This window comes from Neofelis nebulosa, chromosome 6, assembly GCF_028018385.1.
Source record: "Neofelis nebulosa isolate mNeoNeb1 chromosome 6, mNeoNeb1.pri, whole genome shotgun sequence".
In the NCBI taxonomy this organism is placed as follows: Eukaryota; Metazoa; Chordata; class Mammalia; order Carnivora; family Felidae; genus Neofelis; species Neofelis nebulosa.
In genome coordinates, this window is record NC_080787.1 from 136,070,868 (window position 1) to 136,081,518 (window position 10,651).

The 10,651-nt window shown below is 41.8% G+C and overlaps 1 long non-coding RNA gene across 1 annotated transcript; it reads right to left on the reverse strand.

The window, feature by feature from the left end:
* Positions 1 to 2,473: 2,473 nt before the first annotated feature.
* Positions 2,474 to 10,322, reverse strand: LOC131515007 (uncharacterized). The gene is made up of 2 exons (XR_009263383.1): positions 7,766 to 10,322; positions 2,474 to 3,314 (listed from the first exon to the last, which is right to left on the reverse strand). It is a non-coding gene; the product is annotated as an uncharacterized LOC131515007 (long non-coding RNA).
* Positions 10,323 to 10,651: the final 329 nt, after the last annotated feature.

Genomic DNA, 10,651 nt, shown 5'->3' on the forward strand with positions numbered 1-10,651 from the left:
GATCCTGACTAGCTAGATTTATCTTGCTTTGTTCCTGTGTAGGAACAGAACTGACGAGCACTAGGCTGATAATTGTAGCGTCGGCTGCTTTCACAAGCACTGAGTGGTGTAATGCCCAAGCAGGAGCTCAGTACCTAGGGCAGAGGCTATGGCACGTGATGACCCGGATAAAGATCCATCTGAAATGGGGACATTTCCTTAAAGACTTGGAAGAAGCATTAATTGCTGCTTGGATTTTTATTTTTTATTTTTAAAAAAAAATTCTTTTTTAATGTTTATTTATTTTTGAGACAGAGAGAGACAGAGCATGAGCAGGGAAGGGGCAGAGAGAGAGGGAGACACAGAATCCGAAGCAGGCTCCAGGCTCTGAGGTGTCAGCACAGAGGTCGATGCGGGGCTCGAACTCACGAACTGTGAGATCATGACCTGAGCTGAAGTCGGACGCTCAACCGACTGAGCCACGCAGGCGCCCCAAACTGCTTGGATTTTTAAGCCACACACCCATGTTCCAAACCCCAAGGATTTGAAACACAACCTGAGCGATTTAAAATCCATATATTATTCTAGCTTTCAAAGAGAAAAGTAAAACTATTTCATTAGTGTTTCTTTCCAGGCGACTTTTCCCATCTGTTGTATTTCAATTTGGCTGGAATTTTGTGTGTTTGAAGCACGCAGTGGAGACAAGTTGATTATGAGGTAACTTGATGCTTCAGTTAGAGAGCTGTCGAAGTGTGAAATGATTCTCGAGCCTCAGAACCATGGCTGAGTGATGGAACACCCAGAATAACTCCTAATCCGTGAGGACCGAAACCCAGGCAGGCCAAGGGGAAGCAAGTTTGATGTTGCAAGTTGATTTCCAGCAAAATTAAAGTTCGTTATGTAATTTTTTTGTGTATGAAGAAAGCAAGGAATGAAAGCTACATCTTTATAAATCTACAGTGATTCCATGTCCTTCCCTTAGCTCTTCTTCCCCTTTTAATTTTCACCTTCCATCCAACCTCCTCCCCACAATGGCTAGGAGACACGCGTTTATTTATATTTCGAAGAAGAGGAGGCCTGTTTGCTCAGTGTTCTTTGAGTACTTCACACAGAGACTGCGCTCCACCACAGAATGCTCTCTGGGTAGATAATCTAGGTCTGGGTCAGTGTTAGTTTGTTTTCCCTTAACCCTCATTACTTTACCCGTAAGGCCCCTCTGTCTCTGGTGTGGCATGGACAGAGGTTTACTATGCTAGTTCCGGGAGCTTCCCAACTTCCTTACCAAACCCTGTTTAGGCAGGGGAGTGGAAGTCATGCACTCAGGGTTTCCACATTAAAGTATTCTCATGACCATCTCACCTCTCTCAAATGATGAGAACAAATGCAACATGAGACAGAAGGAATAATCAATAAATCATAGATATTTATGACTTAGGTGAAAAAAATACACCTATTCCGTTTGTCATTTAAAATCCCAGTACTCTGGGGAGGCTGGGTAGCTTAGTTGGTTGAGCCCCCTACTTGTTTTTGGCTCAGGTCAGATCTCACCCTTGGTTAGGCTCTGAGCTGCCAGCATGGGGCCTGCTTGGGATTCTCGCTCTCCCTTTCTCTCTCTGCCCCTCACCCACGTTCCTGTGTGCACGTGCATGTGCTCTCTTTCTCACTCAAAAATGAACACAGGCATCTGAGGTGGTTCAGTTAAGCATCAGACTGTGGCTCAGGTCATGATCTCGCAGTTCAAGGATTCGAGCCCCAGAGCGTGGGGCTCTGGGCTGATAGCTTGGAACCTGGAGGCTGCTTCAGATTCGGTGTCTCCCTCTCTGCCCCACCCCGGTCCACACTCTGTCTCTATCTCTCGAATATAAATAAACATTAAAAAAATTCTTTTGAAAAGCTCAGCAGACCTTACAGCTTTGTTTTAATTTTGTTACAAAGTTATTACATGTTCCTTTCTACACAAACTTGGACAATGCAGATATGTTAAAAAAAACAAAAAACAAAAAACAAAAAACCCAAAAACCTAGTAACCATAACTTCAATGTGTAGTTAAACTACTATATCTGACAGTTAATTGATTCCTTTAATCATCACAACCACTTTGGGAAGTAGAACAATTATTATCCTGGCTATTCAGTTTAAAAAGAAAAGTGTGGCTAAGGAGTAAAGGGTTATGTGCCCAAGGTTTTACTGTTAACCGGTGATCGAGCCAGTGCATGATCCTTGCATTGTGTCTCCGGTTCTTAAAACTAATAACTAATATTCTGTATAAGCCCAGACAGAATCATAGCTAATAGTGTCATTCTGGATCATCCCAGATCATGTTTATAAAAAAGAGGTCATAACTTACAAAATACCCAGCAACTTGCTTTTTCTTATTCAGTGACCAGGGAAAACTTTGAGTATCATTATGCAAAATTTCCTTAATACATCCATACTTTGTTTAGCAACTTTCATTCATACCCAAAACCATGCCATTAAGTAGAAAGTCATTAAATTGAAAGGAAATATTTATATCAATTTTAATGGGAAAATTATGATTTCTTTCAATCCAATCTACGATATCAAAAAAGGTTCATTGACAATAAAATCGAATTTACATACACAATAAGGAACAACTTGAGGGCAAACAAAATTCCTTCTTTGTAAAGGTAATAACGTCATGAAGGTTTAGTGTCCTCACTGAGGAGCGGAGGTGGAGGAGAGGTGTGAGAAGGGTGTTCTAAGGAAGATTGGGGGAGGAAGGTAATCGACTTTCAGCCAGGCTTACATCACTTACGTCTCACTTTGTATATATCTGACTTTGTTTATGGTGTTCCTTCATATACAAACATTTAAACATATTTTGTAATTAAATTTGTCTTTTTTTGTTGTCGTGGCAGCTGAATTCTTTATCTTGCTTAAATAGGTTTCATCCAGCATTAGTTTATCATAAAAGAGTAACCAATATTTTTCCTACCATGATTGCAACATATACTTTATATTAGATCTATCTAAAAATTCTTTTTATTAAAGTATGTGTGATGGACCTCATGAATGCCCCCTTTCCCCCCATATCTAATTCTCCTCTCCTGCCCAGACTTCCCAGCTTCCAGGCAGGTAAAGAAGGCTCTGTGTCCGTTTGTGGCGAATGGATGTGAGTCCACATGACACGTGTGTCACTTCCATGCTGGAGCAGAAAACAGTCCTTTTGTGCTTTCACATCCTTTGCTTCCCTGTTGGCAGCAAGTGTGGGGGCCATGTGTTGAATGTCAGAGCCATAAGACCCTGGCAACTTGGGTCTCTGAGTCACATGTGGAAGGACAATAGCGATGGAGGTTCACTTGACCTGTGGAAGACTTTGCATGAACAAGAAACAAACACTGTGTTAATCCACTGAGATGTTGTAATTCTTTTACTACCCTCACGTTACTAACATAAATGTAAGGTACCTTGACTAATACCAGGTAAAATATTATCACTTCAAAATGAACAGATGATAGCCAGATAGAATTTTCTTCCGAATGAATAGACAGTAGGATCCAAACCAACAACATGAATAGACATCACAAATCAAATGTTGAACAAAAGAATGAACACACAACAGAATGCATAGCAAATGGTTTCATTAATATGAAGTTTGAAGACAAAACTAAACTATAGTGTCAAAATTAGAATAGTGGTTACCTTCAGGAAGGGGAGAGTTTGCCAGGGGACAAGACGTTGTGAGATAACAGTTTTAATCTCCTTTTCATCAAGTGATGGTAACATGAGTGTTAGTGTATGTTCAGTATTGTTTTGAAATTGAATTTATATGGTGTCATTATTATATATGCTACAAAGATATTTGACTTTCGGTTCAGGTGCACGCTGTATATGCTGACACACATAGATTCGGTTCCAAATTTTTGTTCTCCAAAACTTAAAAATTTATCATGGCTTTGTGCTTAGTATTATAAACTAAGGTAAAGAAAACTTGCTTTCCAAGTTTTTCCCTTCACTATACTCTTTCATATTCTGGCATGACTTTAGGACAAAACTACTCACTGTTTCCCTAAATCCAGAAGCTCAAACACACTTGTATTTCTCTGTCCCTATTGCTCCTAATATAGTCTCATGCACCCCCATTAATTATACCTTTAAACCAAGGTAACTGACTTCCTTTTCTCAGAGAAACTTGGGGTTGTATAATTGAAGGCTATCATATACATCAGCACTTCAACAGACTAGCAAAACTCATGAATACACACAATTCAGATTTTCCTGATATATTGAAAGAATTTTTCCCAGCTCACTGCATTGTCTGGAGTTCTACTGATTCCCTCTGGAATGACTTTTTTCTTATAGTAATAAATACATCCTTTGCTAGTTATTTCAGTGAGAGGCCACATGGCCAACTTTCTTAGCCCTTTTATTACCCTTGTAAGAGAAGTTGACCACAAAGGGGACTTTGGCTAGACGACTTCCCAAAGCATTTAAAGATATGGCTTCACTGATGTTTGGCATCTATTTTTTCTGATAAGTCTGACCTCAGTCTAATTGTAATTCTTTTAAATGCAGTGTGATTTTTTTTTTGCTTGCCAGTTGCATTTAAGGTATTATCTTTACCCTTGTTCTGCAATTCCACTCAATGTGTGTAGTGTGAGTTTATTTCTGTTCATCCTGATTAGCACTCAGTATATACTTTCAAGCTGAGTAGTGTATCTTCGTCTGGTTCTAGAGACCTTCCAGCTGATGTCTCTTTAGGTGCAGTGTTTATACAGGGTTAGGAATGGTTTTTCTCAGGCATTCTCTCACGCTTCTACTTTTGGGATTTCTATGAGATACAAGTTGGAATCCCCCCTGTGTATTCACCATGACTGTTAACATCTGCTTCATACATTTGATTTTTTTTTTTTTAATCTTGCCCATGTCAAGTTACAGGAAAATGACTCAGTGCGTCTTCACTGGATCATCCTTCAACTATATCTCAGAGAAATTTATTCTCTACTGGGAATACTTCTTTGGCCATCTTCCGTCCCCGCCCCACCAAGATTTATAATGTTTTTTATATCCACCTATTTTTATTCTATGTCCTTTAAAATTTCATAATTTATTGTTCTATTCCGTTTAATTTCATAATTCATTGCTCCAATTTATAATTTCGTACTCTGGCACTCTCCATGAAAAGATGTCCTAGTGTTACTTCCTAAACTTCTCTGTATCTTGGTTTTTCTCATTGGTAAAGTGAGGATAATATTACCTCTTTTGCGGTGCTATTGTCTTGATCAGATGATCCAATACGTGTGAGGTTCTTAGAACAACGTCTGGATATTAAGCACAGTTATGCTGTAATTCCATTCAGAGCGTTCTATTGCTTGTATTTTATTGAAAATAGCTCGTTGAGTTCCTATGTTGGCTTTGTGGGATGCCTTTCTTAGCAATCATTTTCCCTGCATATGTTCAAACTTCAGTTTGCAAGCTGAAGTGAAACCCTCTGTGCCTTCATCTTCCTTCCGTTTCTGGCAGTTTTACAGCTTCCTCCCAACAGGCCCCAGGTCTTCTGCTATCGTTCAGTGCTCCTATCTAGCAATTATATCAGAGACAGTGAGAGTCTGTGCGTGGAGTTGGTGGGTGCCGTGGCCCAGGCAGTGGATGTCCTACTATGTTCTTCCCATCATGCAGCTTGGACAAATCACCGCCCTTGACAATGAGCAGGTTGATTCCTCAGTCTCCTTACTGGAGGGAGGATGCCACCCCAGCTCCCAAATGGTACCATGACTTTGGCTATGGTTCTCTCTCGTCTACTGGGTGTGTTTAGTCTCCATCATCTTACACAATCAAGCGCTTGTTTGTCTTTCTGGAAGCTGATGTATCCCCAGATTCAGCTCTAGTTTCTACAGTGCTTTTCTCTCTGCCTTTCTTTTAAAAAAGTCAAATTTGGAGTGAATGACATCTTTTTTATTACAATTTTAAAAAATTTATCTGTCATTTATAATTATTTGTTTCTAAGGAGGGAGTGGTAGTGGGGATGTGTGGGAGTGCAGTGGAATTAAGCTTAAAGCAGCTAAAAAGTAAATGCTAAATACCATCTTGACTAGAAAATACCCAGAAGCTTATGACTAAGGACATCCCACTGTGCCAAAAACAAATTCATACTAAGCTAGGAGATATTGCACTCTGTGAAGCTAAAATCCCAACAGCATTCTAGAACCCCTGTACCAGAGTTCTCCCAACAGTATTAGATACAAGTGTGTATGGCTTACAAATCTGTTTTCCTGCCATGTTATTTTTCCTTTTCAGTCTTTTGTAGAGCTTGATTATCTGAGAAGGACTTTTAAAATGATGCCTTACTAAAGATTCTTGAGTATTCTTTGTATAAACAAAAAAACCCCTGATAATTGGTAGAGTATTCTACAATTAATTTTTCAGGTTATTTGAAAATGCTCACAAATTACACATTTCACCTCCTATATTTTGCAAGTAGTTGAAGTTTTAGGGAACAAATAAAAATCATTGTCCTTAACTTTTACTGAATACTAAAACAATTTGAGAAAAGAGACAGGAATCGTGGCAGGAATCAGCAGTTTATTAGAGAAAGAGGACAGGATTGGAAAGCATGGGTTAATCTCCATCCACCATCAGGTTTCCTAAAACATCTAACCCCCACCCCTGAGCTCACCAACCCCAAATCTCACATCCCCCTGTGTGAAGGCAGAGTGTGCCCTGATAGCATGTTATTGGATGCGCAGAGACCGTGGGTCTTTTGATGACAGGGCACCCTGGCCCTGATTCACTTATCTCTGATGAGAGAGCCCAGCCTTGGCTGAGTCACCCACGCTCCATTCCTTTTCTCAAACTCACCCATCAGCTCCGTCGGTCTTCCCCAAGGCAAGAGGGTGTAATGGGGCAGAGGGGACGTGATCTGGGTTGGGTTTCCTCAGAAGCAGACTCTGAGACAGAACTTAAGTACAAATGATTTATATGGGAAATGATCCCATTCCACCATGGAGTAGGAAAGTGAGACCCAAAAGGGACAGAAGCCAATATGGGGCATCAGTGGACAAGGTGCTACTGGGAGCCCCTGAGTTACTGTGGAGAACACATCGGAAAGTTGCCCCACCCAGAAGGAGAGGTTCCTGAGGTATTATTCACCAACCCTTCCCATCAGCAGAGGACAGCTGCTCTTGGAGGCAAGAACTCCTCAGTAGTTGTGTGGCCACCATTCAAGACAGTAGGCTCCTGTGGCCAGAGGAAGCCCTCAAGTAGAGACTCTCACTTGGCTTGCAGGAAAAAAAAAAAAAAAAAGGCAGTAGAACTGAGGGGAGTACTAAGAGTTCTGGAGATATGGGTGGGGTCTTGCCAGCTTCTGCCCTGTGCAACTCTCCTTGGTACTTCTCAAAAGGCATAGTTACTGGAGTGCCTGGGTGACTCAGTTGGTTAAGTGACCGACTTTAGCTCAGGTCATGATCTCCCGGTTCATGGGTTCGAGCCCCGCGTCGAGCTCTGTGCTGACAGAGTCTGGGGCCTGCTTTGGATTCTGTGTCTCCTCTCTCTCTGCCCCTTCCCCACTCATGCTCTGTCTCTCTCTCAAAAAAAAAAAAAAAAACATTATTTTTTTTTTTAAAAGGTGAAGTTACTATTTTATAGTCCATGATAATGCAACAAAAGCATCACTATGACTTTTCTTATATCCCACAATTTCTGTGGGCCAGAAATTTGGGAGCAACTTAGGTGGGTGATTCTAGCTCAGGGTCCCTCATGAGGCTGTAAACAAGATGTTGGCAAGGGCTTGACTGAGGACGGAAGATCCATTGTTAAAGTGGCTTACCCAGAAGGCTATTGACAGGAGGCTTAGTTTCTTGCCACATGGACCTCTCCAGGGGTTGTGTGAGTGTCCTCACAATATGGCAGCTGTTTTCTCCCACAGCAAGTGATCCAAAAAAGAAAAGAAGCAAGAAGGAAGCTACAATGCCTTTTTATGACCTTATCTTGGAAATCTCATCACTTTGTTTCTATTCTATTTTCTAGAAATAAGCCAAGTCCAGCTACACCCAAGGGTAAGGAAATTAAGTTCCGCTTTTCAAAGCAAGATGTTAAAATTATAAATATATATTAAAACTTCCACAAGTGCCAACAACCTCTCTCTTCTAAAGTGAGATGCTCGACCTCACTTGCAAGTTTTTAAGAGATTAAGATGGAAAGGTCCAGAGGACATATCTGGAGTTAGTTGTTACGTTCCTTAGATCCTGCCAACATGGGAAAAGGAATGGGTGCCCCTTACCTTAAGCCCAAGTGGAAAGGTTTTTAAGGAGACTTGTGGAGAGTTGTTTCTGTGTGTCTGGGAATGTAGGGAACATGAGGACCAAATTCCAAGATATGCTTCAAAAGTCTAAAGGTCAGAGGACATGTGTGTAAGCCTCCTGTAGGAGAATGAGCCAGGTGTCCCCTCACTTAAGCAAGGCAAAGGCTTGAGTTTGTCAGAAAAGAAGTATGAACCTTTGGGGGAGTTGGGTTGAGGTAATCTAGAAAAAGTTCACCCATGGGGAATGCCTGGAGCCACGTATGACCCAAGAGAGGGGTGGAGCACCAAAATGCAGAGACTGAGCTAGGAGCTGCAGGCAACTGCCAGATGACAGGTGACAGGCATTTCCCATTTGGAGAGAGTTTCACGTCTCCAGAGAAAGGACCTCCAAAGACTTGCAGACATCCCACAGGAGACCTTCCAACATCTAATGCGTCTGCAAGGTCACCAGCACCAGATGACAACTGTGCCACCCTCTAACCCTTCACCCCCAGCCTCAGAGCAATTAAAAGACAACTAGCAAGTAAGGAAGTAGTGAGAGGGCCACCTGTGCTCCCACCCATCTTTCTCATCTGCAAAGCCTCACTTGGGTTCAAGTTGGAGGAAGGGGAAACTTCAGACCGTCCGAGCATTCACAGTATGCATCGTAACAGTCGACTGGGAATTACAGAATTATGAGACTGGGCAAGGCTTCTTAATGTCAAATCAGGGAATATTTGTGAGGGTCCAAGACCTCATCAAAGCCCTCTCCCCCAACCCAGGATAGAAAAACAATTTTTTTCCTTCCACTTTTACCTAAGAGCTTCCACATTTATCTAACTATTCCATTGTGTTAAATGAGCCAGTTATATTTGAAAGGTTAGCTGGGGAGAGAACTGATGCCACTGAATTATGAAGCAGGTCATTCTGAAGTGACTAATAAGGTACACTGTTTTGCTTCAAGCATTGACGGAAACTCTAAGCTATTGATCCTCTTTTGAATCTAAACGTGAGAAAGGAAACAATCTTAGCTGTTTATGAAAAATTGGTCAGCTTCAAGCCTGGAGATACAACTCCTGAGGGCCAGCTTAGTCCTACCCGAGACCTATTTTTATTCCGTGCATGTCTTAACCACTTAGCTCCTTTTTAGCAATCCACTTGTCCCAGAAGGGCTCTGGCTGGTGCCACACTTACTGCATGAGTTTTAACTATTTGCAATCCCATTGAACTTGAATTCCGTCCTTAATTTTTCTTTCAGTTGCCCTACTGTTTACACTCACTTGAGAAGCCAGTCCACTTCCAGGTATGTGGGGAAACTTTCCAGAAAGGGTCTGAGAAATATACTACTTCTGATCTCAGTGAGTTCACCTGCTAGTTTGGGTGGCAGACCGGATGTGCCGAGACTCCCTGCATGGGTGTATTGCTCCTGAGTCTCTTAGATGGGTTTGTGTCCCGTCCCCACTCAACATGTGGCACCCTGATGCCCTGCTTCAACCATTCCCGGGCGCCCCAAGTTCCACATGCTTTATGTGCTCAACAAGGCTCTGCAGGCACATTAACTCGCTGAAACACAGGGAACCCTGCCATCCTTTCTTCCTAATCAGTTGGGAGATTTCAAATTCTTCCCCTCTCCCAACTCCTTCCTGTCCTGGTTCCCCCCCCCCCCCCCAACACACACACAGCCTCCAAGCAAGAATCGATTCTTTTACTAGACACAGGCTGCTTCGGAACCTTTTCCCATAAGCATTAGCCACCTGAGCCATCTCCTTAAGCCTGTCTTGGAGCTTTCCACCCCTAGGTTTCGAACTGCCTTTATGGTATGGTCTACTCTTAGTTATTTATTAATCCACTAATGGCAATACTTTAGCATACTTGTTATAAAGGAATATACATCTGTTTCTGCCCTTCCCATTCCTTGTTCATTAATTTGTTCATTCATCAAACACTGCTGAGTTCCTATTTTGTATCAGGTTGTATCTTTCAAGCTAGGAAAGTAAAGACTAGGGCAGTGTTTTTAAACCTGGGCTGATCCTTGTAGTTACCTGAGAATCTTAAAAAAAAAAAAAAAAAATACAGACGACTTGGATCCACTCCCCAGAGGTTCTGATTTAATTATTCACAGCCTAAAAAAAAAAAAAAAAAAAAAAAAAAAAAAAAAAAAAAAAAAATAATTATTCACAGCCTGAACATCAGCGATTTTTAAAAGCTCCCTAGGTGATTCTGAAGGGCAGCTAGGATTGAGAGCCACGAGAAGACAAGATCATAAATAACATGGACCAAAATTAAATGTCAAGGATTCCCTAAAAGATTCTGAGAGAGTACTCTGGGGGCACGTGGTTTTCGCCTGCACAGCACGGTCAGCCCCTCGGTCTCTACTCACCCTGGACACACTTCAGCCACAGCTCCGGTGAGAGATGTGTCACATGTGTCACA